Genomic DNA, 27,480 nt, shown 5'->3' with positions numbered 1-27,480 from the left:
GGGCTATCGGGTGTCTCTAAAGTAAAAAGAGGCAGCGCTCGGGGACCCTGTCTTGCTTTCAATCTTAATTAGTTCTCCTTTGTCCTTGCCCCAGCTTTCAGAGTTAGCCAGTGTTTTGCCCTTGAGCCTTGAGTCCTTGCAAAGGCAGGATGGAAGTTCAATTGGATTGAATTGGGGCATCTCTGCCCACCAGCTCCTTCTCCCCGGCCCTTGGGGATGGATGTTTAGCCAAGACCTTGTCCAACGGGGGCATCTTGGTCCAACAGCCTCTTGTGGGAGGCCCTTGGGGATGAGGACCTGGCCACTTGTCCAGAAGTGGAAACAGGGAAGTGTGACCTTGGCCAAGTTCCTTGACTTCTCTGAGCCTCGGCCTCCGCATCGCTTGCTCTGAAATTCGGGCGAGACAGCGTATCTGGAGCATTATTATGATTATGATGCTCTTAGTTGGGAAAACCTGGGTTGGGATGTATGATCAGTTTAGTTTATTTTTTGGCTACAGTTTTCTCATGCGTGAAATGGACGTCAGTAGAGCCTTCCGGGGCGGTGGGGAGTTAGAAATTACGCGCTGAACAATCCTGTTGGTGCAGAGAAGGGGGTATGTGAGGGATGAATGAATGTCCGACCAAGACTAAGCAGGAAGATGGGATTCAGGATGAGCCGGGACATCGAGGGCTCCGGCCGGGGCAGGTGCTGGTGAGTCGCCAGCCTGGGCCAGGGGGCAGGCATCGGGGGCTGTGTCCTGGGAAGGAGGAGGGGGTCCTGGTGAGCCCAGGCAGGGCTCTGAGATCAGATCTTCTACCTGGACAATGGCGAGGCTCTGGGCAGAAGGGCGTACGATGGGGGTCTGCGGGGTAGCGTGTATGCCTCCCCAGATCCACGGGGGTCCCAGTTCAAGAAGGTCAAGCGTGCCAGGGCTCCAGCCTGGAAATTTCGACCCTGGTCTCATCGCCCACTGCCTGTTTGACTTCACGCTATGTAGTCTTCCTGAACTTGGGATGGTCATCTCTTCCTGGGGAACAGCAACCATTTACAAAAAGTTTTTTTAATGTTCATTTATTGTTGAGAGAGAGAAAGAGGCAGAGGCGTGAGCAGGGGAGGGGCCGAGAGAGAGGGAGACACAGAATCCGGAGCAGGTTCCGGGCTCCCAGCTGTGAGCGCAGGGCCCGATCAGGGGCTCAAACTCACGATCGGAACCGTGAGATCATGACCTGAGCTGAAGTTGGATGCTTCGCGGACCGAGCCACCCAGGCGCCCCAAAGAGCGACCATTTTTAAAAGCTAAGGGCTCCTGGTTACTTACATTGTATCTTACAGTGTGACATTCTCTGCCCTTCCCGTGAACCCCTTTGAAGCTCTCTGCAGCCCCGCAAAGCTGATACTTTTATACTTTTATTATCTTTCTTTGCTGAATGAAGAACCTAAGGCACAGAGCAAGATCCGTGACAGCAACTGGTATGTCAGCTCCGGAAGGAGGATGAGAGAGAAGCCCAAAGCTTTGCTACCCGTTTTTCAACAAATAATCGCACACTGCTGGTGGGAACGCAAACAGGAGCAGCCGCCCCGGAAAACAGGGTGGAGGGTCCTCAAAAAACTAAAAATAGATCTACCCTATGACCCAGCAATGGCACTGCTAGGAATTTACCCAAGGGACACAGGAGTGCTGATGCATCGGGGCACGTGTACCCCAACGTTTAGAGCAGCGCTCTCAACAGTAGCCAGATTACGGAAAGAGCCTAAATGTCCATCAACTGACGAATGGATAAAGAAGATGTGGTTTATATATACAATGGAGTACTACGTGGCAATGAGAAAGAATGAAATCTGGCCACTTGTAGCAACGTGGATGGAACCGGAGGGTATTAGGCTGAGTGAAAGAAGTCAGGCAGAGAAAGACAGGTATCATATGTTTTCACTCATATGTGGATCTTGAGAAACTTAACAGAAGAGCCTGGGGGAGGGGAAGGGGGGAAAATAGTTACAAACCGAAAGGGACGGAGGCAAACCATCGGAGGCTCTTAAATACAGAGAACAAACGGAGGGTTGATGGGGGTTGGGGGGGGGAGGGGAAAGTGGGTGATGGGCCTGGAGGAGGGCACTTGTTGGGATGAGCACGGGGTGTCGTCCGTAAGCGATGAATCACGGGAATCTACCCCCAAAACCAAGAGCACACTGTAAACACTGTACGTCAGCCAATTTGACAATAAACTATATTTTAAAAAACCCCACACAAATAATTGCACCAACAATACCCTGTGAGCAGAGGGGATACATTGTAAGAGAGAAATGTACAGGATGACCCAGAATTCCCGGTTGGGGGCAGGGGTAGAAAGGGAGGCCGTTACATGGTGACAGCAACTTTTTCCTTCAGGCCACCGCCCGCCCGAGGCCCTGCCCGTGGCTCCCACTCCCGCCACCCACGGTCACATCTGCAGGAAGCCACGCTTCCCACGGGGCGGCTCCCAGCAAGGGCTGTGGGCTGCGGGGATGCGGAGGCAGGCCCATTTCCTGGGACACACAGGACCGCTCCAGAAGCCAGCCCAGACTCGAGAAACCCAGGCGCCTCGGGGCAGCTCCCATAGACAGCAGGTGAGTCTGGCTACCCTCCTAGCCCAGCCCCCCCTCCTCCCCTCCGCTCAGGGTCAGACTTGATTTCCATCCGACCGGCCCCCAGCCTTTCATGATTTTCCCTCCCAGGCCTTCCCCCTAAAATAAACAAGTCCTTGGGCGGTTACTCTCTCCTGGGGACCCACATCACGGAGGACCCGAGCTAACCCAGCCCAGTGGAGACTGAACCACATCCCGGCTGGAGGCGGCTTTCTTTCCGCTCCGAATTCATGAAGACTTAAACAGAAGCCTTGAATGCCTTCCCCAAAAGTCCACACTTGCAGCGGGAGCAGCGGCCGACGACAAACAGCGACGTGTGTCGGGAGGGAGGCTGGGTGTATCCAGATCACGAGTGAATCGTCCGAAGGGGCTTTTTTGAAAACTTGCGTCGTTCTGCGGCATTTCTCCGTCGGGCTTGGGGTCCGAGGCTGGCTGGCTGCAGTCTCTGCCAGACCGCGGGCTCCCCGGGCGGCAGGCGCTGTTCTCACATTTGCCCGTCCTTCCCCCGGCCCGGTGCACTCGGTGGGGTCGGCACCTGCTCGGTTCCTGCCGAGACTGGAGGCCAGCACGAGGTGGCCCAGTGGCTGTTCTCAGGGGGGCCGGGGGTGTCGGGTTGGGGGGGTCCGCCTGTCTCTAGCAGATGCCCACCCCCGGCCCAGACCCGCCAGCTCCTTTGGAGTCCAGCCTCCACCTGACAAGGGCTTTCCTGTCCGTTCTCCGGCCTCCCCTGGGATTCGCTTCCCAGCGATCGGCAAACCCTGGAAGACAGAAGACGCTGTATTAGACACATAAATAATCCCCGGTGATTTCACAGGGAACGAACGCTTTCCTGAGGCTGTGGGACGGTCCCTGCCCAGGTTGCTCGGCTCCCAAGCTGAGGAATCGTGGTGTCGGCCGACGTGAGGTCAGGCGGGAACCCGGGGAAAGGCTCCGTTCCTGGAGCTGCGTGGCAGAGATGGGGGAAACCGAGGCACAGAGAGTGGGGAGAAGCACGTGGAAACACGCACCCCCTAAGCCAGTATTGAAACTAAAGTGAAATCCAGAACGTGTACCTGGGAAGGCTTCTGCTTTGTGTTTTCACGTTTCTGGCTTCGTGGGAGGCTTCTGAAGTGATGTGGGCGGCTCCCGAAACGCTGTAGCACGTAGGTCCCCTGGTGGGAATGGCCCGTGTCTGCCACTTACTGCCTGGTGATCTTGGATACTTTACTCTTTAAAAAAAAAAAAAAAAAAAAAAAAAAAGGTTATTCATTTATTTTGAGAGAGAGAGAGAGAGAGAGACATGCGCAAGTGGGGGGAGGGGCAGAGAGAGGGAGAGAGAGAATCCCAAGCAGGTTCCACGCTGTCACCGCAGAGCCAGGCGCGGGGCTCGACCTCGTGAACCGTGAGACCGTGACCCGAGCCGAAATCAGGAGTCGACGCCTAACCGACGGAGCCACCCAGGCGCCTCCATAGTTTACTCCTTTAAGACTCAGTTTCCACATCTGCGAAATGGGTTGAGACGTGAAGGGAGTCAAACTTGCTGAACACGTTTAGGCAGGGATTAAGTGAATCGATGTTTGTAAGGAACTGGGGACATATGAAATGCCCAATTAAATAACTAATAAGGAGTGATTAGGCTTATTACCACCGCCTCCTGGCCCTCCGTCACACTGTCACCTCCCGCTGTCTTCTCCATTCAGGGGAGACTCCCATCTGTCCTCTGACTTGGCTTCTCTCTCTTTCTTTTGCCTCCCAGCTGACCTCTTGGAAATCCTACTGGCTTTACCTTAAAAATACATCCAGGACCTTCCCACTGTCCTTCCATGGTGGTCTCCCTTGGATTATTTCCTAAATCTGGGGTCGAAAAAACTTACCCCCCCCGGGTGAAATCTGGCCTGCGGTGCTGCTTCTTTTGCGGGGGGGAGCGGGGGGCGGTATGCTGTGAACTCAGATTGGTTTTTCCATGTTTCAAGGGTTGGGGAAAAAAGCGAAAGAAAAATTCTAGTTCGTGACCCATGGCAATTTTACGAAACCCCACTTTCTGTGTCCGTAAAGTTTTATTGGTACACAAGCACGCCCACATCTGCATACTGGACGCGGCTGATTCTGTGCTGTGCCAGCAGAGGTGAGCGGTTGTGACAGCACCCTGTGGCCCGCCGCGGCTAAAATGTTTCCTATCCGGCCCTTTCCAGCAAACATTTGCCAAGCGCTGGGGTGGGCTTTTCACGGGTCTCCTTGTATTCTAGTTTTCCTCCCTCCTGTCCGGTCCCAACACGGCTTTCTGAGGGATCCTTGTAATACATTCAGTTTCCTGCTGATAGACCTTTCGTGGAGCTCCCTGAGCCCCTCAGAGTAAAAGCCAAGGTCCTCCTAATGGCCAAGAAGGCCCGACATAACCCATCTCCTTCCATTCCCCTTTGCTTTGCTCTAGCTGCACTGACTTCTTGCCATGCTCTTTGAACATGACCAAAACACCTCTGCCCCAGGGCCTTTGCACTGGCTATTGACCGTCTCCTTCCATTAAAAAGTGAGGCCCCCTGAAGGCTGACATTTTTGTTCAGATTTGTTCACTCCTCTATCCCAGATCGCAGATAGGCTGGCTTCACGAAAGCACAGCAGTGCCCTTGCGTAGGTTCCCCGGGCTCAGAAGGGCTCCCGCTGAGAAGGATCCTGCACTTGGTTGCCATCATTTTGTAGTTTTTAATACCTTTCGAAAACATTTTTTTAATGTTTCTTTATTTTTTGAGACAGAGCGTGAGCAGGGGAGGGGCAGAGAGAGAGGGAGACCCAGAATCCGAAGCAGGCTCCAGGCTCCGAGCTGTCAGCCCAGAGCCCGACGTGGGGCTCGAACTCACAAACCGTGAGATCATGACCCGAGCCGAAGTCGGTCGCTCAGCCGACGGAGCCCCCCGGGGACCCCCTGAAGTTCTTAATATTTTTTGAATACGGAGTCTCAGGTTTTCGTTTTGCGCCAGGCCATGCCGATTATGTGGCCGACCCTGCCGATGGAAGGATCCTGGGTTCGCAGGACGCCCCCTGCGAATATCTCTTGAAGGCAGGCAGGCCGGACGGCATGGTGCATGTCACGATTTCGCTGCATGAGTTTTCCTTGTTTCTCCACCCCGTGCCTCCCTCACTCCTGCCTTTTGAAGGCGTGTGTATTGATGCAAACGGACAAGGAGAGGAGTCCGTCCCCGATCGGGGAGCCAGGGAGAAGATCACCTGCCACACGGAGAAGACGCAATCACCCCAGCAACCGTCCCGTCCCCCCTCCACCCCCGCCCCCAGCTTGGAGCCTCCACTTAATGTAATTGAGTGTGAAGGCCGGCTGGAGACACAGGCGCCCCCGCCGCCCCCTCTCCATAATATAGACACTATTGGTTGCTAATTGGCGCCAGTGGGCTGGTGCTAATTGTCCTAATGCACTCGGCTTGATGGAGGGACAAGGCTGGCCAGGCCGGGGGCGGGGGGGGGGCGCTCCTTGGGAGATGGTGGGGGTGGGGGGCACCCAGAGGCAGCAGACGCTGCTACCGGGCTCATAAAAGTTGGAAACGGGCTTTAATTCTGCATCAAATATTTACGCGGGTTTGGGGTGGGTATTGATGGGGAAGGCGGACCTTGGAGCTTTGCTTGCGGTAACCCACAGAGGCCCCGGCGGGGGACGGGGTGGGGGGGTAGGCCCCCTGCCATCCTCATCGATGGGTTATCCAGACGGCTGTGTCCCTAGCACTGTCTAATTAATTGTGTGAATTTCTAATGACCCTTTTAGCCCTCCCTGCACCCTCCCTTCTGCCCTCATTCGGGCTGCTCCCCCTTGTTTCTAGCCGATGCCGAACAGTGGGCTTCAGGGATGTGACTCAGTGCCATCCACGGAGGGAGGCAGCATTGGACAGAGGGAAATGCAAAGGAATCTGACTCAGCCTCGCTCTCACTGTGTGGTCTCCGCAAACTCACTCACCTCTCTGGGCCTCAGTTTCCCTAGCAAATGACTATCAGGCTGCTGAGTGTTAATACCGCACGTCCTCTCTGATGGACGCCCCAATCTCTTAGGGAGTGTAGGAACGTATATGTATACACACACAGATATATACACACGTATGTTTATATACATGTATATTTCCATTTTTTTTAATGTTTATTTATTTACTTTGAGAAAGAGACACAGAGATCAACGGAGGGGCAGAGAGAGAGAGAGAGAGAGGAAGAGAGAGCCAGAGAATCCCAAACAGACTCCACACTGTCAGCACAGAGCCCAGCTCGGAGCTCAGACTCCCAAACTGCGAGATCATGACCTGAGCCGAAAACAAGAGTCGGATGCTTAACCAACTGAGCCACCCAGGTGCCCCCATATATGTGTGTGTGTGTGTGTGTGCGCAGGCGTGTGGCACACTACTCATGAACCCTACAATGTCTCAGATGGAAGGGCATAGGACAAAGCTGCGTTACAAAAGGATTCCATTTAAAGGGGCACCTGTGTGCCTCCGTCGGTTAAACATCTGACTCTTGGATTTCGGATCTGGCCGTTTCGCGGGTTCGAGCCCCGTGTCGGGCTCCGTGCTAACAGTGAGGAGACTGCTTGGGATTTTCTTTCTCCCCCTCTCTCTCTCAAAATAAATGTAAACTTAAAAAAAGTATTCTACCAAGAATCAACTTCAAGAAAACGATATCAAAGGAACACGGCTCAGGTGAATGACACGTAGGGCCCAAGTCTTGGAGCTGCTATGTCCGTGGCAGTGACCTGACGAGAGAGCACAGGTTCCTCCCCACTGTCTGGGGCAACTTACTAGCGACTGAGCTAGGGTGGGAGTAGTGAGGGTGGCCAGGGTTCGCTGCCCTCTCTCGTTTGCTAGAAGGCACGAAACGGCCACGTCGCGCTCTTTCCTTTGACCACGGACTTCGTTTCTTGTCTCCTTCTTCCTAACGTCGAGGCGCCTCCTCGGATGCCAGTGTCTACACGGCTCTTGAGCCCCCGTTTCTAGCCCCGCCCTCAGCCGCTCAGCCTTTTCTATCCACGCCTTTCCGTGGCCTTGGCTGTGTGGCTGACACTCCTGTAGACCGCTTCGTCCTACCTCCCACGGGCCTTGGGGCCAGAAAGTGATAGGGGGGTGGTGCTCGTGAGCCGGAGAATGGGTCAGGACCAGTCTGCACAAGGTGCGGGGAAAATCATGACTGTTTTGCATCCTTCTCTCTCCGGACAAATCATCCCAACGTGCTTTGCCTTAGATTTGCTTCATGAGGTTGTTATGGCCGATGTTTCATTATAAGAATGGTTTTGTGATTGCAACTTGAAATTCCCGCCCGGAGCGGGGCGGGCAGGTCTCATACATGTAGGAGGCAGGTCAGTTGGGGGTCGTGGCCACCCGGGAAGTCTACGTCTCCCCGAAAGACGCTGGCAGTTACCCACCAGCCAGCAGGTGCCGCAGATGGCCGGAACTCCTCGTAGAAGGTGGAAAAGGCTGAGTCGAACGGAGACTTCCTTAAGCTGAAAATCATGCTAAGAGCCGGACACAACAGGCCCACGGGCTGGGCGTGGCCTCTGAAAATCTTAGGGGGGAAAAAGAAAAGTAAAGGTAACAATGAAGCTTCCTCAGCAACAGCAATAGCATTTTGGTGTTTAGATTAAGTTGTCTAGGTTTTTGTCCTAGATTTTTTTTTTTTTTTAACCTTCCACGGTGCCTTTCAAATTTCTTCATTGTGGTTATTCCTCCTGAGCGCACGGCCTCATATGGCTCCAGCAAAACCTACTGCGGGGTATTAGACAGGGGACCCCAAGTCCTTAACTACACCTTCCATCAAGAGGTGGACCATGAGGGGCGCCTGGGCGGCTCAGTCGGCTGAGCGTCTGACTTCGGCTCAGGTCATGATCTCACGGTCTGTGGGTTCGAGCCCCGCGTCGGGCTCTGTGCGGATGGAGCCTTCGGATCTCTGGTCCTCTGACCAGACAAACGTCACGTGAATGTGAAAATGCATTCCTTGTTGGGAATTCACCGTCGTTGACGCTGAGCGACAGGTTCCTTCTTGACTACAGCCATCTGAAAAGGGTTTGCTGAGTTAATCTCTTACATAAACGAGAGTTCAGTGCCTGACCCTGGTGCGTCTCTCCGTCATTAATTCATAAATTCGGGCATATTTTCATTACGTGGCTTTTTGTTGTTGTTGTAGTAATCGTAATAAAGAATAACGTGAAACCCAGCCAGCAGCCCGTCTGGGGCATCTGATGCAAATGTAGGTTTACTGAACGTCTGTGTTATAAGGAACCAAGATTTGACCGACATGGCCCGGGACCCCAGTGCCCAGACTAGCCGGGGCCAGGCAGCTCTGGGGGCAAGATCTGCTGCCCAGGAGAGGAAGCGAGCCAGAGAATAACCACCACAACAAAGGTACGAAAGAAAAATAAGGCTCTTGCACCCCTCATGAGCAGAAGAGCCGATTTACGAGTCGAGCCTGGAGAGGAAACAATTTTGATCTGGTCCTGGGACGTGTCTATGCAGTCGGTGAGACCGGATTTGCTTATTACTGTTATCCCCACTAGGATGACCGGCTACTATTGTTTGAAGGATAGAAATACCATTTACTGAGTATTTTCCCGAAGCCCAGCACAGAATCCAGCCCAGCGCCCTCTCCCTTCCTACCCTGAGGAGCCGAAGAGGGAGACTTCATCACCGTACCCACTTTACAGATGAAGAAACTGAGCCGTAAACTGACTTGCCCACGTGTTGGAGTGAGTTTCCCGAACCCTGGCTGCCGTGGGATGGTGCGGGGGGCAGGAGGCGAGTTCCCTCCTTCCTCATTGCTTTCTCCTACTTTTCTTTTCTTCCCCTGCCTTGCTCCTATGTGGGAGGAAGGATTTGTTAATAGAAAAGAGGCAGAGACTCTTAGCAAAACCACACATGAGAGCTACTCAGTAGGACGTGGGTAATTGGCATAATTTGTAGGGCGGAGGGGGCGGGAAGGTGGGGCTGGTGAGACCGCAGGAGGCAAATCTCAGGGCATCGTCATTGTCCCTCTGAAATTCACTGTCTGAAGCCATTCAGTTCAACCTAGACGGCAGGACAGTGAACTTGAAGCACGGGGTCCTGCGTGTCCGTGAAGCCGGCCCTGGCCGGATGCTAGGAATAAGGGGAAGTTGTTAATACCTGGCCTCCAGACTCTCAATCTTAATATTCATCCCCAAGTAAGATTTCCCCTCCGGGCGATGCTCTGTACTTTCGAAATGGCCCAGAAACAGGTGCATAACGAAAGGGTTGCTTGTGTGGAGTTGAAGACACGTCCCTCTTGAAGTTAATAAGACTCTTAATAACAGGTAACGTTTATTGAGCGTGTACTCTTTGCCGGGCGTTGGTCTAAGGGTTTTGCAACACAACGCGGGGAGCGTTATTATTAACCCATTTCCAGACGTGGACACCGAGGCACTAAGGAGCTTGACACCCGGCGAGGCGGCTGGTGAGTGGCAGCGCTGTGGTCAAACCACGGCTCCAGAGCCCAGAGTTCCCCACCGGGGTTCCCCACTCGGCGTTTGTTGAGTGACTGAATGACGGCCTTGACCAGGACTAGAACCAAAGAAGTTTGGGCAGTGGAGAAAGGCCCAATTCATTGCGCCCGGTTATTAATGGAGTGCGGAGGCCAGGCAACGTTCTGGGCCCTAGGATTCCGGGAGAAGGGTGAGACAATAAGGAGCTTCGATGGGCTGAACATCCTGATTCCCATTGTTCGAGAGCAGACTGTGTGCCAGAAAGGAACAGCATCACCTCCCCATCCCTGACAACCATACCGGGGCCACAAATAGCAAAAGCAGGAGAGAGGAAGCCGTGAAGCTTTCCTGGGGCTCCGGAGGTTACTCCTGACGGCTGGAGCCTGGGACAGGAATGAGTGGGCGACCCAGATGCCTCCTCGCCCGCCAGGATATCTGGGCGCCTGGGATGGGAGCTGACAGCAGCTGGTGTGACCTCAGCGTGACACGGGCCCCCCCTTCCCCTGGCCTCGGAAGATGCTCAGATTAATCCTTTCTTAACACACCTTCCTGCCGGAGCGTTTCCCACACGGCTCCCTCCGGAGTAACCTATTCTTATCTCACACTGATGGGGGTGACCAGACGGCCCAACCTTTGCTGAGCCTTCGTGCCGTGTCCAGCCCAGGGATTACCTCGCTGAGCCTTTGAAACCAGAAAATAGATTCTGCTAATCCCGTTTCACAGATCAGGAGGGACTAACCTGTAGAGACCCACGGCCGATGCTTAGCGAAGGCTGGACTTGAACCCGGGTCCTGACCTCGCTTTAGGGCTCGTGTGCATCACAGCCCCGCCAAGTGGCTCGGGCACAGTGAGGGACTGCTCATCAGCACCTCCTGTGCCGCCTACTCGGGGCTTGGGTGACCACCCGACCTGGTTTGTCCCAGTCCGAGGGGTTTCTGGGGCACACAGCTTTCAGTTCTAAAATTGGGACAGTCCACGGGACGCCTGGGTGGCTCAGTCAGATGAGCGTCCAGCTCTTGATTTCAGCTCAGGTCACGATCCCAGGGTTGTGGGATTGAGCCCCGTGTTGGGCTTTACGCTGAGCGTGGAGCTTGCTTAAGACTCTCTCTCTCTCTCTCTCTCTCTCTCTCTCTCTCTCTCCCTGTGCCTCCGCTTGCTCACGCATGCTCTTTGTCTCTCAAAATAAAATAAAATAAAATAGGGACAGTCCTGAGCCAACTGGGTCAGCTGTTCAGTCAATTCCTTCTGGTCTGCCTCCCTCCATGATGGAAGCGATTCTAGTCTAGCTCCTGGCTCTCCACCCCCATATAAAGCTCTCCCCACCTTGTACCTTCACCATGAAGCCCCGAGCAGGAACTCTGGCCCATCCCTCCCACCAGGTATCCCAGCCCTAGGGGTCAGAGCTTTAACTGATGCACACAGTGAGGGAAGACAAAGCCTGTGTTGTGTGTGTGTGTGTGTGTGTGTGTGTGTGTGTGTGGTGAAAACACACCATTTTATTTCAAGACCCTGCAGTCATGCTTGGGTCCAAATAAATTGTGGGAAGAGTTTATTTGCGGGTCAGCACTTGACTCTTGCCATGGAGATCCACGCCGATATAACTGATTGAAAACGCTAAGTATTGGGGCGCCTGGGTGGCTCAGTGGGTTAAGCATCCGACCTCAGCTCAGGTCACGATCTCGCGGTTGGTGGGTCCGAGCCCCACGTCGGGCTCTGTGCTGACAGCTCGGAGCCCGGAGCCTGCTTGCGAATCTGTGTCTCCCTCTCTCTCTGCCCCTTCCCTGTTCACGCACTGTCTCTCTCTCTTTCTCTCAAATATAAAGAAACGTTAAAAAATTTTTTTAAAAAGCCAATGCTAATTATTAATCCATATTAGCCCATCGAAATATAATTTGACATCATCGTTAAAAACGAGCCACGTGTGCATACACAGATCTTTACTTGGAGGTCACAGCAACGGTCGAAGTGAATACCTGAAACCTGCCGTTCATGGTGATCCTTCTCCCCAGGCAGAGTAACGAAGGACAGCTACGGAATCCACAAAGGACGGGAAAGGTGGCCGGCCAGGACAAAGACGCAGCGGACCTGTCACTGAGAGCTGGGGTGTGGGCCTCTTGTTGCCGCAAAGGTAGGCAAGCCCAGATTGCTAATCGCTTTGCTTATTTAATTTCCCGAACCAACAGGATCCTTTCCGTCTGCAAAATCTTGCCAGCCGTTGCATTTCATTGTGCCGAGCAGGACGTAAAGAATTTCTCAAAGAATTGTAACATCGAGGGTCTCCAAAATTATCATGTTTTCCAGAAGAAACGTTTTCTGTAATACGTTCCGAATCACTGATTTTTTTTTTTTATCTTTTTCTCCCCGAACTCATGGGTTGCATGTATTTCTTCTTTTGTTCCTCTCGTCCTTGAGAGTCTGTGCGTAACCCTTGGGTGTCCACCTCAGGAACAGCTTCGCCAGATTCTCAGATGGCCTTCTCCACGCTCCCCCCACCCCGCCCTGCCGCCCCACAAAGGGATCCCAAACCTTGGCCTTAAAGACCCGGGACCTTTCAGCATTTTGTCTCCTATTTCCTCCACTAGGAACGTCTGTCCCATCTTCTTTGCCTTAGAAAATTTCCACTTACTCTTTGAGGCCCTCGCTCAGTTTGGGTCAACCAGCACACTCCAAGCTCTGGCTGGGGGTGGGGAATGTGACGGTACAAATAACAGACACGGTCACAATCATTTGATCAAGCAGGTGTAATTGCCATTGGCCGTTTCAGGCGGGAGCTTCAGAGAGGTTAAGTCACTTGGCTTGAACACACTTGGCCAGAAAGTGCCAGGGCTAAGACTGAGTTCAACGTGAATGCTGAGCTTCTTTGACTTTCTCTCTTTATGGCACCCAGTGCCACCTTATGAACATGCTAACTACTCCGTAATTATTTATGGACGGTCTATCATTCCTATTTCGGAGAGGGGGTCTGGAAGAAGAGAAAGGGGGATAATATTTATTGTGTATTGACTGAAGCTGTGTGGGTGGCTCAGACTTCTCGCTTCAACCTCTCGATAAACCAACGAGGCGTTGACTGTCTGGATCTACCAAAGGGAGAAAAGTGAGGGTCAGAGAGGTGAAGCTACCTGCCCAAGATCACGCAGCGGTTCCACAGCAGCGCGGGGATAGATAGCAACGACCAGGCCCTTCCGCCTGTCACGCTGCTGGAGTTTCCTTGATTCTGCGGGATGAACTGAGGCCTGACAATGATGCTCTGTTCTTGGCTATCTCGGAGCTGGGAGGAGCCAGAGAAAATAGAGCGTCTCTTTGTTTGACCTCAAAGGCAAATAACGTGGGGTTTCCAAATTTGGGTCAATAAAGGCAAATTCGCTATGGCCGCTTTAGAGGTCAGGTGGTTTGTCTGGGCGGGGGGGCGGGGGGGGGGGGCGGTGGGCATGACCCCCCCCCTCCAGGATGGCTAAGAAGGAGCCCAATTACTGCCCTATGGTGGGTTGCCACTAATTGGAAAGGCCAACAGGCACCGAGAGGAAACAAGCAAAGGAGTATTACAAATTCATTACAGACACTAACTGCTTCCATTTGTGCCTGTGGCCGAGGGCTCGGTCGACAAGTGAAGTGCGTAATTCCTTTGTGCGGCCCCGGCCAGGCCACACCTTGTGGGAGCAGAGAGGCGAATCGCTGGAGAGTAAGGATCCTGTCTGAGAAGGTGGTGGCGGGATCGGTGCTGGGAGTCCTGGCCTGCCTGCCTTTGAGGCAAGCGTGTCTTACCTGGAATCCCTGCTACCCCGGCAGGCCAGGTTTTGTGCCCCACGATCCTCCCTTGTTGTTAGGGCGGGGCCCCAGGCACCCTGATTGGTCCGGTGACCAGCAACCATGGCCAGTGATTGGCTAGTCTGATCTGAACAGGGGAATGCCCCCATCTGATGCCCGTTTGGGCAGACTGGGTTTGGGCAAGTGAGCCACCGGGCCAGGGGAGCTCTGAGCGCTGAGTTGAAAGACCGGGAAGTCGACGCTGGATCCGGCTGGCTCTTTTAGGCCACTTAGGAGGTTGACCTCAGTCTAGGAGAAAAAACATGGCAGAGACACCGAGAGAAGCAGAGATGGCATGATTGAGAGGTAAAGGAGAGAGTGAAAGAAGAGGTAATTGATGGGTTCCTAGTACCACTTTCGTTAAAAGAATTTCCTTTTCTTGAAGATCACTTGTGGGGATCTCTGTTTCAACCAAGGAATTCTAAGAAAATGGTGGCCATCTTTTTTGAGAGTAGGGATCTCAGCGCTGTGCCCATAGGGGCCAGGGAAACACGGTCAATGCCAGAGGCAGATGGGGCATAGAAGGAAGGGACCACACGCCGGGGGGTCAGGGGGAACCCTTACTGACCTCAGGCCGATATTTGCCGTGTGACGATGCGGGCAGTACCCCCTAACCCCCCCCCCCCCCCGCCCTCCACGGGTGCTGAAAATCTGGATTTTATGTCAACCCTCTCATATTTATTTATTTATTTTTTAAGAATTTTTTTTTTCAACGTTTATTTATTTTTGGGACAGAGAGAGACAGAGCATGAACGGGGGAGGGGCAGAGAGAGAGGGAGACACAGAATCGGAAACAGGCTCCAGGCTCCGAGCCATCAGCCCAGAGCCCGACGCGGGGCTCGAACTCACGGACTGCGAGATCCTGACCTGGCTGAAGTCGGACGCCTAACCGACTGCGCCACCCAGGCGCCCCAACCCTCTCATATTTAAATATCGATAACTGAAAAATACGGGAAAGGCCAAACAAGCACACTTGCAGGTTTGCTGCACCCCGTGGCTCGGTCTTTGCCATCTTTGGTATAAATTCTAGAATGTTCTCTACAGTTGAATGGAGTGGAGTATACAGCGGATATATCTGTGAGCTACCCACAGGCGTTCAGTTACCAAAGAAGCAAAAGCCATTGGTGATAAGGCATGTTGCCCTGAAACTGGTATTATTGTGACTCGTTCCCCCCGCTGAATTGTATTTAATTCAGCACTCTGTGGTTTTAGAATCGTCACTCACACATGGTGAATAGGATCCTTATGGAGTTGAAATAAAAATCAAACCCAGAGGCTTACACAACTCAGAGGAGCTCCGTCTGGAATCTCATATCGGATATATTGGTCTGGAAGGTAGCTTCTTGTGAATGCCCCTCCCGCCCTTTGAACTTATTTTGTTATTATTAATTTTTTCCCCTAATAATATATAACCTTACCAATATGTATCTGAAAGCATCAAAACGAACTTCCTTCTAAATGCTTTCCTTTTTATAGACTTTTTTCTCCACCCCCCCACAACTTCCTTTTTTCCGGATCTGCTTTAATTCGGTTTTGCTTTATTTCCTGGATTCTGCTATTTTTCTCCCCTCAGAGACTAAAAACGTCACACTGGAGTTTAGTTGCTTACCGAGAGGCCTGGGTGATGCAGTGAAATGAACCATCGCGGGCGGAGCGGCCATCTGCGTTTTTTTCTTGTTTTCGCAAAATGATTTAGTAATTAAGGTGTATGTTCCTCAGCAGTCTTCCCTTGCGAGGGCAGTTCTAGGCTGAGAGTTTGGGAGCCAGTTCAGAGACTCGGGCTTTTGCGGCTGGTCGTGCATGAAAGCTGTTCACGTCCCTCTGTCTTCTTCTTCCTCTGCATCGAACGAGGGTAGTGATGATCCTCGTGGTTCTCGTGAAAATGAAAAAGGAGAGTGAACGAGAAGACATGTTCTAGCTCAGTGGAGATACCAGGTCTGAGTCAATGTCACAACCGTGCAAATTATAAGCCTGGCTTTGAGACACTTAGGAGGCCATTACTATCTGCCTGGTACGGAGTCATGTGCTGGCCACAAGGAGACACCTCGGCTCAGCATGGAGCAGGGAAGCCTTTCTGTGCCCCTCATTCATTCAGGAGATATTCACCCCCCATCATCTGTAGAAGGCCAGACCTTTTGTGGACACAGGGGATCAAGAACGAGTTATGGCAGCCACCCTTCCCACCCTCAGGGAGCTCACTGTCTGCTGTGATCAGTGCTATCATCAGTCAGGGGTGGCTTCCTGGAGGTGGTATCGTCTCACCTAAGACCTGAGAATGAATTGGAGTTTAGGTGAAATGGATTGACACTGGAAGGAGTGGGAGAAGCCGTCAGGAGTCGGGTTACGACAGCTTGTGCCGTCGCCCGGAGATAAGAGAGCCTATGAGTTTTCTCGGCCATCCGCTGCTGCGTAACAAATTACTCCAAAATATAATCGCTTAAGCTGCTAGGTATTTATCCAAAGGGTACGGAAATGCTGATTCGAAGGGGCACCTGCACCCCAGTGTTTATAGCAGCACTATCGACAATAGCCAAGTATGGAAAGAGACCAAATGTCTACCGACTGATGAATGGTTAAAGATCTGGTATATAGACAATGGGATCTTACTTGGTGATGAAAAAGAATGAAATCTTGCCACTTGCAACGGTGTGGGTGGAACTAGAGTGTGTTATGCTAAGCAAAGGAAGTCAGTCAGAGAAACACAAATATCATATGAGGATATCATATCAAATTCCATACGTGGAATTTCAGAAACAGAATGACGAACGTAGGGGAAAGGAAGGAAAAATAAGATAAAAGGAGAGGAGGCAACCCGTAAGAGACTCTTAAAAACGGAGAACAAGCAGAGGGGTGCTGGAGGGGAGATGGGCGAGGGGGATGGGCTACGTGGGTGATGGGTATTAAGGAGGGCACTTGTTGGGATGAACGCTGGGTGTTATACGTAAGCGAGGAATCACTGAATTCTACTCCTGAAACCAGTACTATAAATATATGTTAACTAACTTTAATTTAAAACAAACAGACAAAAAAATATAATAGCTTAAAACAACAAGCGCTTATTATGTCAGTATCTTTGGATCAGGAATCAGATTTGCATTTTAGAAAGATGTACCTTGACCAATCGCTTAGAAGGAGGTGACTGCATTGTTACTGGAAGACCACTGTAGTTGTCCAAGCAAGCAAGATGGCAGCCTCAAGTGGCGACAGGGTGGAAAGGATAAAAAGAGTGAAAGAATTCTGGGGATATTTGGGAAGTCGAATAAGCAAGACTTGCTGAATGAAGGTAAGAAGAGTAAATGAGGAAAGACGGGGTCAGAGATGCTTCCTAGGATTCTGATTTGGATGGTTGGATCCACAGTGGTACCATTTTTCCTGGAGATGGAGACCAATTGAGAAGGGGTGAATCTGGGCAAGGAGATGACGATGGGGTTGGTTTTGGGCATGCCAAATTTGAAGAGCCTGTGTCGTATCCAAGTAACAACGGCCAGTGGGTAGTTTGTTAGTTGTTCATTGGCCTTCCGGGTAGGAGGGTTGATAGAGATTGGAGAGCCACCAACATCTGGTAACTAACTGAACCATGGGACGGGGTGAGATCTCCCAAGGAGAAGCCTGGCTTGCCTTAAAGAGGACAGGCCGAGGTTCCTTGCAGAGGCACGGGGCCCTGGAACAGGGGCACAGGAGACATAGTGGCAAGATGCTCTGGGGATCAGCTGCCCTATCACCTGTTGGAAGACGAACATTAAACTCCATGGGCCTCAGGCATTTTCTTTGCTACAAGCCTTTGTAGCTTGCTGGGGTCCTTTGTTGTCTGATTTATACCATCACGGATGATTTGCAGATGGCGAGCAGACTGAGAATTCTCTTTGGCTTGGTCCCACTTTCCTTTCTGTTCCGTGAGCCCACGGCTGGACACCAGGGTAACGAGAGGACATGGCGCAGGTTGGGGGCTCATTCATTTGCCCCTTTGGACTCGTAGTTTGCTCCGGACTCAACACACAACTTTTTCGGGTTATTGAGCCCTCCTTCACCTTGATCCCTGATAAACCGCCAGGTTTAAGGACCTGGAGGATGAAGACCACCACGGTTTGCTTCTACTTGAACTTGAGAGGCGGTGGGACATAGTCGTTAAAAAAGCGTGAATCCTGGAGCCACACCGTGTGGGTTCAAAGACCAACGTGGCATTTGCCAGCTGTGTGACCTTGGAAAAATGACCGAGTGTCTTTGTGTCCCAGTTTCCTCATCCGTAAAATGGGCTGGTAACAGAGTTTGTCTCAAAGCATCATTATAAGTAAAGGAAACACTTAGGACAGTGAGGAGCCTGCTTGGGATTCTCTCTCTCTCCCTCCTCTTTCTGCCCTTCCCCTGCTCGTGCTCTCTCTCTCTCTCTCTCAAAATAAAACTTAAAGAAAAAAAAAAAAAGACATGTCCACTGAATGAATGAATGAGTTAAGTTCTCATATGTCATGACAGTTGTATGGAGATAGGACCCCAGACCAGAAGTCAAGCTGTCTTGCCTTCCACTCGCCAGTGTGCTTTTTAGGGTTAATGCCTTTGCTTTTGGCCCTTAGTTTTCCCATCTGTTGAGTGGATAGAAAGAGTCAGGTTGGTTTGTGCTTCCTCGCAAAATGTTGTCTTGAAAGGCGCTTCTGAGGAGAAGATTCTGTGCCCGAGTCAGCTTGGCGAACAGAGACGCTAAAGGCTCTGAAAAGTCCTGTAATAATAATAACGTAAAACCCGTGATTCGCTTTGTTCGTGATAGACTTGCTCACCTCTTTGCTCCCCACCTTTACGCCATTTTACATCCAATGCCGTGGGTGTTTCCTAAAACACACTTTGGGGCACGCCGGCTGCTTTTCATTTTCAGCATTTTATGGTTCTGGAAATCTCTGGAGGTACAACTGCCTCCCAACCTGACGCCTGGGCAGAAAGACATCTCATGTAGGTTGACCAGAGAGCCGTGTTCTTTACGTCTCCGAGTGCGAGGGCTCGTGCAGGTGCGCACACGGCCAACGGTGGGTACCCAGCCAGCCCTTTCCTGGAACTCTGCTGACAGCACAGGGGTCTGGCACGCTCATCACGCACATGTGATCACGCAATGCCCTGGGCTCCCCCTTCCCATCTCAGGCATTGTTTTCCAATTTAAAACATGTCCTTGTACACCGCCATGCTTCCATCATTGACCACAGATGACATCTGCCACTATCTTGGATGCAGTTGAATACCTGGGGGAGGGGGAGGCCATTGAAGAAAAGTCTAGGGTGTTTTACCCTTTTTTTGATGTTCCCCAGGATAGGCTGAGGGACAAAGATTGCCTGCCCGTTGTTTTATCCTGTCCCCGAGGAACGGAACTAGCTGCCTTTGTGGGAGTGCAGCCTGCCCGGAGACATGTGGGTCAATATATGTATTGACTTTTCCAATGGGTCCATATGGGTCTCGTGTGTGTGCACAGGACGTTCCACATTTTGGTTGTATTTTCTCTGTGTGCGCATGTGTGCATCCACACATTCTGCCCGTGCTTCTTTGATCCTTGAACTTACTTTTGAGCTCTGAAGATGCAGATTTTTTCCGCGATAAATTCTTACCAGATTTTTCCAACATGCCCATCATCCACATGGACACAAGTTGCCTGAGTCACAAGGCCCTCTCGAAGATACACAGCTGGAAATAAAAGTCAGGGGGGGAAAGAACATTCCCTCCACGAAGACCCACTTTCACCGCGAGGGTAGCTCGGAAGGTCAAACGGGTTGGTTGGAGAAGGAAGATTTCTTCAGAGCAGGTGAAGGCCGGGGAAGAAGCAGAATTCACGACGGAAAGTGTCATGGGCAAGACTTCGGGATGGACGGTGAACGGAAATGGAACCAGCTTGAGAAATAGACCAGTCACCGGGAAATCGACCCAAACAACTGGATGAAGGAGTCAACCGCCATGGAGCCTTCCCCACCTGGTTGGCCATCAGGTGGCAAAATGTAGATTCGCGGGGTCCACTCTGGATTTGCTGGCCGGTGTGCAGGGGAATCTGTACCTTCACGACCTCTCTCCCAAGCCACTTGGTAATTAAGTCAGCCTGCAATCCTTACAGGATGAGTCGGTAGGTGTTGCCTTTCCGGGAGGACATTCCAGTTGGTCTTCTGAGTAGAGTTCAAGGCTCCTCCCCACCTTCACGTTCTCAATCAAAATCAAGGGCCAAGAAATGCTACGCCCTCACCGGGAGTAATCTGGATCCGACCTGTGATACTTGAGGACATTCTTGAGTTTCATTCTCCAGGGTGGGAGCTTCAGGGCGGAGGATCCTGGCCCTGTGTCTGTCGGTCTTTTTCACTCCTCTCTTTTATGTCTTTCTGTCTAGATAACATAGAGCTACCGCTTTTTGTCTTAGAAACTGCTTCCCCGCCTTTAAATGTCTGGTTGCAGGTGAGGCAATATGAAGTGAAGGACAGCCGGACCCAAGGTTGACTCTGGCCAGAGGCTATTTAGACTGTACCACCCTTAGGACGGATGTGACCCAGCCCAGGTGACTCTCACGATCTACCTTGGGATTTGGCACCAAAGTCTTAGTCAATAACACAACACTGTTTTGCTTTCCGTTCGTCAGGCATTGTTCTTTGATGACACCCCTTTGGAAAGAGGTAACTGTCCGGATTTAGTATTTCTGGTTCCCTGTCCAGAAGGCCTTCTAAATTTACCCCTAGTTCTATCCAGATTTTTTTTTTAATTTTTTTTTAACATTTATTTATTTTTGAGACAGAGAGAGACAGAGCATGAACAGGGGAGGGGCAGAGAGAGAGGGAGACACAGAATCGGAAGCAGGTTCCAGGCTCTGAGCCGTCAGCCCAGAGCCCGACGCGGGGCTCGAACTCCCGGACCGCGAGATCGTGACCTGAGCCGAAGTCGGACGCTCAACCGACTGAGCCACCCAGGCGCCCCTCTATCCAGATTTTTAAGGCAAGCATCCAGTAATTGGAAGGAAGAGGGAAGCAGCATTTATTGGAAGACTCACTATGTGCCAGACAAGTAGTAACTGTCACCTCTTCTGAGACCCCTGCAACAATCCTGTAAGATTGGCCCCTTGGCCCCTTTTTACAGAGATGGGATCGAGAAGATTAGTGACCTTCCTTTCTTGGAAGGTCGGTGAATGGCAGAGGAGGGCCAAGCCCAGGTCTGGGCACCCTAAATACATATTCCTTCCTGGACGTTACTCATCATTTGAGGTTACTTTAGTCCTGGCACCCCACGGAGCAGAAAGGGAGGTGAATAAAGGGATAGTCTTGCGAGCCATCTGAAACATCTCCACGGCTGTTACAGCACCTTTGGCCAGGAACCGTGCCCAGTTCCTAACTCACCAGTGTCTGAAAGTCGGATTAAGCAAACCACAAACTGACTCATGAGCTCTGGCCCTTGAGGAAGTTTTGCGAGGGTGGAACAATGGGAGTATTTTGGGTTTTTGTCGGGTGTTGTACCTTATACCACATTGTCACCTGCTATTGACACAATGTTTTCTTGTCATGCATTGGGAAACACACTGGCCGTGGACTAGCAGTCTGGGCGAGAACTGGGAGGCGCTTGGGGATGTGGACCGAGGCTGGGTTTTGCTGGATGCGGGTGCGGGGGAACAGAGGAGCCACAGTGCAATTTTGAGTGTGGCCGGGTTCCGAGGGTGCTACGTATTGTTACCTTTCTAGTTCTCCCTCCTCCGAGTGCTCCCAGGACGTGAGAGATGCCTTTCAGTGTCTCCCTTTCCCTGTTAGGTCGGTTGTTGAGGGATTTCTCAGAATAGAACTAATGGTCTCGCATCGTCGTAGAGCCTTTTTCTTGGAGGTGGGGTGGAAAGAGGCGGGAATCTTCCCGCCTTTGACGGCGTTGCTCTGGAAACTTCCACAAAGACCTCCAGTCCACCGCGAGAGTCACATGGAACCATTCTGGCGGGGAGCTTTACGATCTTGGCGTCTGGAACGCTGTCCGATAGAACTTTTTGAGTTGATGGAAATGTTCCCTATCTGCCCTCTCCAACATGGGAGCCTCTGACCTGCATGTCACTGTTGAGTCCTGGCAATGTGGCTCGAGCCACCGGGGAACAGGATTTTTCATTCTAAGTACTTTACAATAAAAGGGTCCTGGGTGGCTAGTGGCTGCTTTCTCGGGCAGAATGGTCCCGGAGTCTGTCAATTTCAGGAGTCCCGAGTCTACCACTTTATAACTGTGTGACCTTGGGAAAGTTGCTTCACCGTTCTGAGCCATGGTTCTCTCATCAGCAGATGAGGCTAAAGTTGGTACCTACGTCCTAATTGTCGACGTGAAGCAAGGTGACGCGTTGGGATGGTCAGCATGATGTCTGCCACCTAAGCTTGCAATAAATGTTAGAGAACAAAATCTGAGGCAAGGAGGGACCGCGTTGGTGAAGACGGGAGACGCTTTGTTGTCTATCCTATGGCCGCTCTGTCCATTCTGCCTCGGAACTAGCTCTCTAATGTTTTCCGTGAATCGCTTTGTCAGCGACACGCTTCCGAAGAACGCGGGTTCCCCGCAGGGACCATCCCACCAGAAGGCGGCGCCCCGGGTCGGGTCTGGTCTCTGCCAATCACAGCGGCTCCTTCCTGACTTCCAGTGATTGGGTTAGGCGATGTCATGTGACGTGGTTGTGACCAATAAGAAACCCAGGGAAAGCTGACGGAGCAGTTGCTGAGATGTTTTTATCTCCGTCTGAAAAAGAGATACGAGGAACGGATGCTCTTTTTTCTACACCTGGACATTTTCCGCGACGCTTGGGTCTTAGCCATCTTTTGGAGCCACGTTTGGTGGCCTACGAGGACAAGCCAACCCTCCGAGAATGGCGGGACACAGACAGAAAGACGCTGGGTTCCTGAGGACGTGACCGGGCTTCTTCCAGTTCCTGCTCCTCCTCAGGTCCCTCTTACCTGGATGCCAACTCCTGGTTTTAATCCCTGCCTTTGAACCTGAGCTCCAACACCAATTGGATCTTTCCATGCGTGACATAGATTTTTCTGCACACGTTTCGCCTTAAGGTCATCCCACGGCCTTCCGATTCCACCAGTGTGGAGCAAGGAGGCCAACTAATGGCTCTCTGAACTCCAGCCCAGAAAAGGCCCTAAGGAGGGAGACTGCTACTCTGCAGCCCCCTGTGTCGCCTACATCATGCTTCCTTTCCAAGTGTGGTAGAAAATGGCCTGACACCTTTAGTCCAGCCCAGAGCATCTCAGGACTTCCAGGGAGGCCTTGCCCATGGACACCGGACTTTCCAAAGCTAGTCCAGAACTGGTGGGGAGCAACCACCCTCTCCCCTTTCATTTGACCCTCTCCCGTTTCATTTCACTCCCCCCCCCCCCCCCCCCCCCGCCAGTACAGTCACTGGCGCTTGCTCAGCCCCTACTATGTGCTGTTTATTTATTTATTTTTAATTAATTAATTATTATTGTTTTTCTTTCATTTTTTTACTACGTGCGGTCTAAAGACAACGTCGTTGAACAGTGTCCCCTTGAAACCACAAGCCTGTCTGGGCTGGGAGTTGTCACGGTCCTCGATTTGCAAATCAAGAAACCAAGACTTCCAAAGTTTGGAGAACACAACCAAGGTCCCACGGCTGGTAGATGGCAGGGGCAGAGTTTTACCATCCGTCCAGCTCAGAACTCTCGCCGACACCGCTGTGGTGCTCCTCGGAAAGCTCCAGAACATTGTGCCCAACACTATTCGAGTTACCACACCCCAAAGCCAAACCGGTAATGATGTTTTGAGGCCAGAGAGGACAGTTACTTTTCCCCGAATTCTGGTTCTGCTCCCTCAGATCCTGGATCTTTCTCCTCCTCCATCTTCCCTCCATTTCCCACCAAATGATGGTTTGGGAAGTCATCGTGCTGGGAATCCCCGGGCGCCAGGGTCTTGGTGTGGCCTTCTGGAAGCAGCCCGTGTGTTACTAGGTCATTGGAGGCAGCCAGTGGCCAGACCAGCTTCTGTCTGCCTTCTTCTGGAGGGGGTGCCTGCTTTTAGGAGAGGAAAAAACGTTTTAAGTGGCCAAAGCATGGCTGAGTTCTGTCACTGCAGCATGGCATACTCGTGGTCAGGAAAGGCTTCCTGATCAGGCTTCGGAGACAGGGCTCGAGACAAGCTATTGGGAACTTCTTCCTCTCGCTGGGTCCTGGGAGCTGAGATCGGGCGTGTACGTGAGTGCAGGAGGTGAGTTTAAGAAGCGAGGATTCCTGGGGGCGCCTGGGTGGCTCAGTCGGTTGAGCGTCCGACTTCGGCTCAGGTCCTGATCTCACGGTTCGTGGGTTCGAGCCCCGCGTCGGACTCTGTGCTGACAGCTCGGAGCCTGGAGCCCGCTTGGGATCCTGTGTCTCCTTCTCTCTCTGCCCCTCGCCCACTCGTGCTCCGACTCTCTCTGCCTCTCAAAAATAAGACAAATGTAAAAAAAAAAATTTCTTTTTTTTTAAGAAGCGAGAATCCCTGGGAGGAGTGGATTTGTCCTGAGAGCTGTTTCAAGCCTGTGACTGTTTACCTCCAAGGCGATTTACTTCATATTCAGAACCGCTGTCGTTCTCGCCACGTCCCAAATGTTAACACGTATTCAGGGATTCACACTCATCTTAGTCTCTGACCGTGGGGTCTGCTACTGGTTAGAAGCGTTTCACTCAAAGGAGAGGACGCAAGGCGGTGAATGCCGGGAGGTGGGGACACTTGGGGGCCATCGTAGAAGTCACAACGGGCAGGTGTCTTCAACACCGGTTCGTGTCTTGCCTGCCAGCCTTCGTTAAGGCAGGCCCTGGGTTTTATTTCCTCCCATGCTTTTCATTCCCGGCGGCTGGCACATAGCAGGTGTTCTCAGCCCTGCCTCGATTCCTTTCCTGCCTTCGCTCTGTCTTTTCTCATATCCCACCCCCTCCCAGCCCCGCCCGACTCCACTTTACGTGGCAAATTCAGTGTGGGGATGAATATCTTCCTATGAAATACACTCCCCTGATCCAATCAGAATCAGCTTTGGGGGCGCCGTGGGTCGTGGGATCCTCACCCTAGTTGCTTCTTCCATGAAGCGACAGATGATTATGCAAAGGATCTCTACCCTCCTCCCCCACCATTCGGTTCCTCAGACGATAACTCACTGAAATCCCCCCTAACCCGGTCAATGAATTTGCCTAAAGATCTAGTTCATGCCCACTGAGCGGTGGGCACAGTAGTCCCCCAAAGACTCCTCTCGTGGAAATATAATTTTGCTGGGGCGCCCGGGGTGGCTCAGTCAGCTAAGCATCCGACTCTTGGCTTTGGTTCAGGTCACGATCTCACGGTCTGCGAGATCGAGCCCCGCATCCGGCTCCACGTTGACAGGGCAGAGCCTGCTTGGGGTTCTCTCTTTCCCTCTCTGTCTCTCTCTCTGCCCCTCCCCCCCCCACGCACACATGCTCTCTCTCTCTCAAAATAAATCAACTTACAAAAAGAAATATAATGTTGCGTATGGAATTAAGGGGAAAGGACTCCAGTGCTGAAACCCCGATGATTCACGAGCACATATTTTCCATCACACCTTTCATCAGATCTCTATATTTGTGTATCAGAATCAAACAGCCTTGAGTATCTGTGAAACGGTACAAGAGATCATAACCTAATGCTGCAACACAATTTCTGCCGGTACCCCGGGGGGGACATAATTTATTATTATTTTTCTACGTAACTCATAAGACGGGGAAATGATTTCATACGCAGAGTAGAGCTAAATCGTTTCCAAAGTGGCCCATTTTCGCAACGTTTAAAGCTACACCGCGCTCTCTAGAAGGGTTCCAATATCCTTTGACACTTCGGAAAGATCCTGGGGCACGTCACCGAGTCTGGCCTGGGCTCTGGCCTCCCCGCGTTTCCCTGCAGAGCTCCCGACGCATCTGGGCTCAGGAGGGAACTGTCAAGCCACCACCTGGAGTCTGGCCGCAAACACGTACCCCGGTGGTTTTGTGACCTATAATTGTTCCTCCAGGAAATCATCTTGCCTCAACACAGGTACCAAGTTTCACGGAAACCCTTTCGAAGTCCCAAACGTTAAATTTGGTTTTGGTTAGCATTCTGAGCTATTTTCTTTCTTGCTTGCTTTCTTGCTTGCTTTCTTGCTTTCTTCCTTTTTCTCAAGTTTATTCATATATTTTGAGAGAGAAAGAGAGAGAGAGAGAGCAGGGGAGGGGCTGAGGGAGGATCCCAAGCAGGCTCCACGCTGTCAGCACAGAGCCCGACATGGGGCTCGATCCCACGAACCGTGAGATCGTGACCTGAGCTGAAGCCAAGAGTCAGATGCCTAACTGACTGAGCCCCCCAGGTTCCCCTTGGGCCAATTTCTAAGAGCTCTCGGGGGAATAACGAGGGGGACAACAATAGGTAATACTTAAGTACTACGTTGTAAGCCTGATTCGGGTGTTTTTATACCTAAAGGTTCTTTGTATTCTTAAATAGCCTAGTGACATAGGAACCATTGTTCCTATGTCCCCATTTTACAGATGAGGAAACTGAGGCTTGGTTCCCAGTCCTGCTCGAACCCTCGACACAGTACTGCCTCTCTAGAAGACTCTCAAACATCTATAGGCATTCTTGTTATCTGGATAGTCCTCAGGAGGGTGGCAAACTCACATCCAGGTGAGGCACAGAGAAACGACGGAGTGAGATCTTTTCCACAGACTCACTGCATCTGTAATCTTGACCCTGGGTTTTCCGTGGTGTGAGATAGATGGTTTTCCACTGAGTTTGGTGCACTGAGTGAAAAATAAAAGGAGTCCATGCTAAGTGAAGCTTGGGAAATGCTCCAAATCTTGGACCAAAGGCTCTGAGAAGGTTTTCAGGGAGGAAGCCTGTTTAATTTTATTTAAAGAAATGTTTCCCGGGGCACCTGACCCAGGTAGCTCAGTCGGTTAAGCATCCGACTCTTGGTTTCGGCTCAGGTCACGATCTCACGGCTCGTGAGTTCGAGCCCCGCCTCGGTCCCTGTGCTGACAGCGTGGAGCCTGCTTGGGATTCTCTCTCTCCCTCTCTCTCTCTGCCCCTCCCTGCCCTGCTCCTGTGTCTCTGTCTCTCTCCAAATAAATACATAAACTTAAAAAAAAAAAAAGAAATCCCTTGGCTTAGCAGCCTATCAGCTGCCTTAGTCTTCTGTGGGTGAGGGTTCCATAGAACACACTCTGGGAAACATGGCTCTGTCCGTACGTGAAGGGCACTGTTCCTCTTCAGGGAAGGCAGGAGAGGTTCTCAGACTTCCGGGGTCTTCCGGAATTATCATGGATTTCTCCAGCCCTGGGACACTCCAAGGCTACGTTAAGGTTCTTAAAACAACGATAGTGAAGGTGAAAGCAACCTCCCCATCAGCCCGGTTGAGACTGTCTCACCATAGTGCCTGTGATCAAAGGTTCTTCCTGCCAGAATCCACCCTTCCCCCTCTCAGCCGGGTCAGACCTGTGTTTGGGTACGAAAGCCCTCCTGTCTGCTCCCGCTCCTTCCTCTGGATCCTTCGCGAACCTTTCCCTCAATCAATTGCTTGCACGTTGAACGCCGTCTTTGGGTCTCCTTTTCGGAGGATCCTAACACAGAAGCCAGAATACCCTTGGCTTTGGCTGCCGTGTTCCAGGTTGAGGTCCTGCTCTTCCGGTC

The 27,480-nt window shown here is 51.8% G+C and overlaps 1 long non-coding RNA gene across 1 annotated transcript; it reads left to right on the top strand.

Moving 5' to 3' along the window:
* Positions 1-2,499: 2,499 nt before the first annotated feature.
* On the top strand, positions 2,500-23,405 carry LOC125148617 (uncharacterized). The gene is made up of 3 exons (XR_007145665.1): positions 2,500-2,585; positions 12,063-12,181; positions 23,324-23,405. It is a non-coding gene; the product is annotated as an uncharacterized LOC125148617 (long non-coding RNA).
* Positions 23,406-27,480: the final 4,075 nt, after the last annotated feature.

Source organism: Prionailurus viverrinus, chromosome D3, assembly GCF_022837055.1.
Source record: "Prionailurus viverrinus isolate Anna chromosome D3, UM_Priviv_1.0, whole genome shotgun sequence".
In the NCBI taxonomy this organism is placed as follows: Eukaryota; Metazoa; Chordata; class Mammalia; order Carnivora; family Felidae; genus Prionailurus; species Prionailurus viverrinus.
This window is presented reverse-complemented; position numbering and strand designations above follow the sequence as displayed.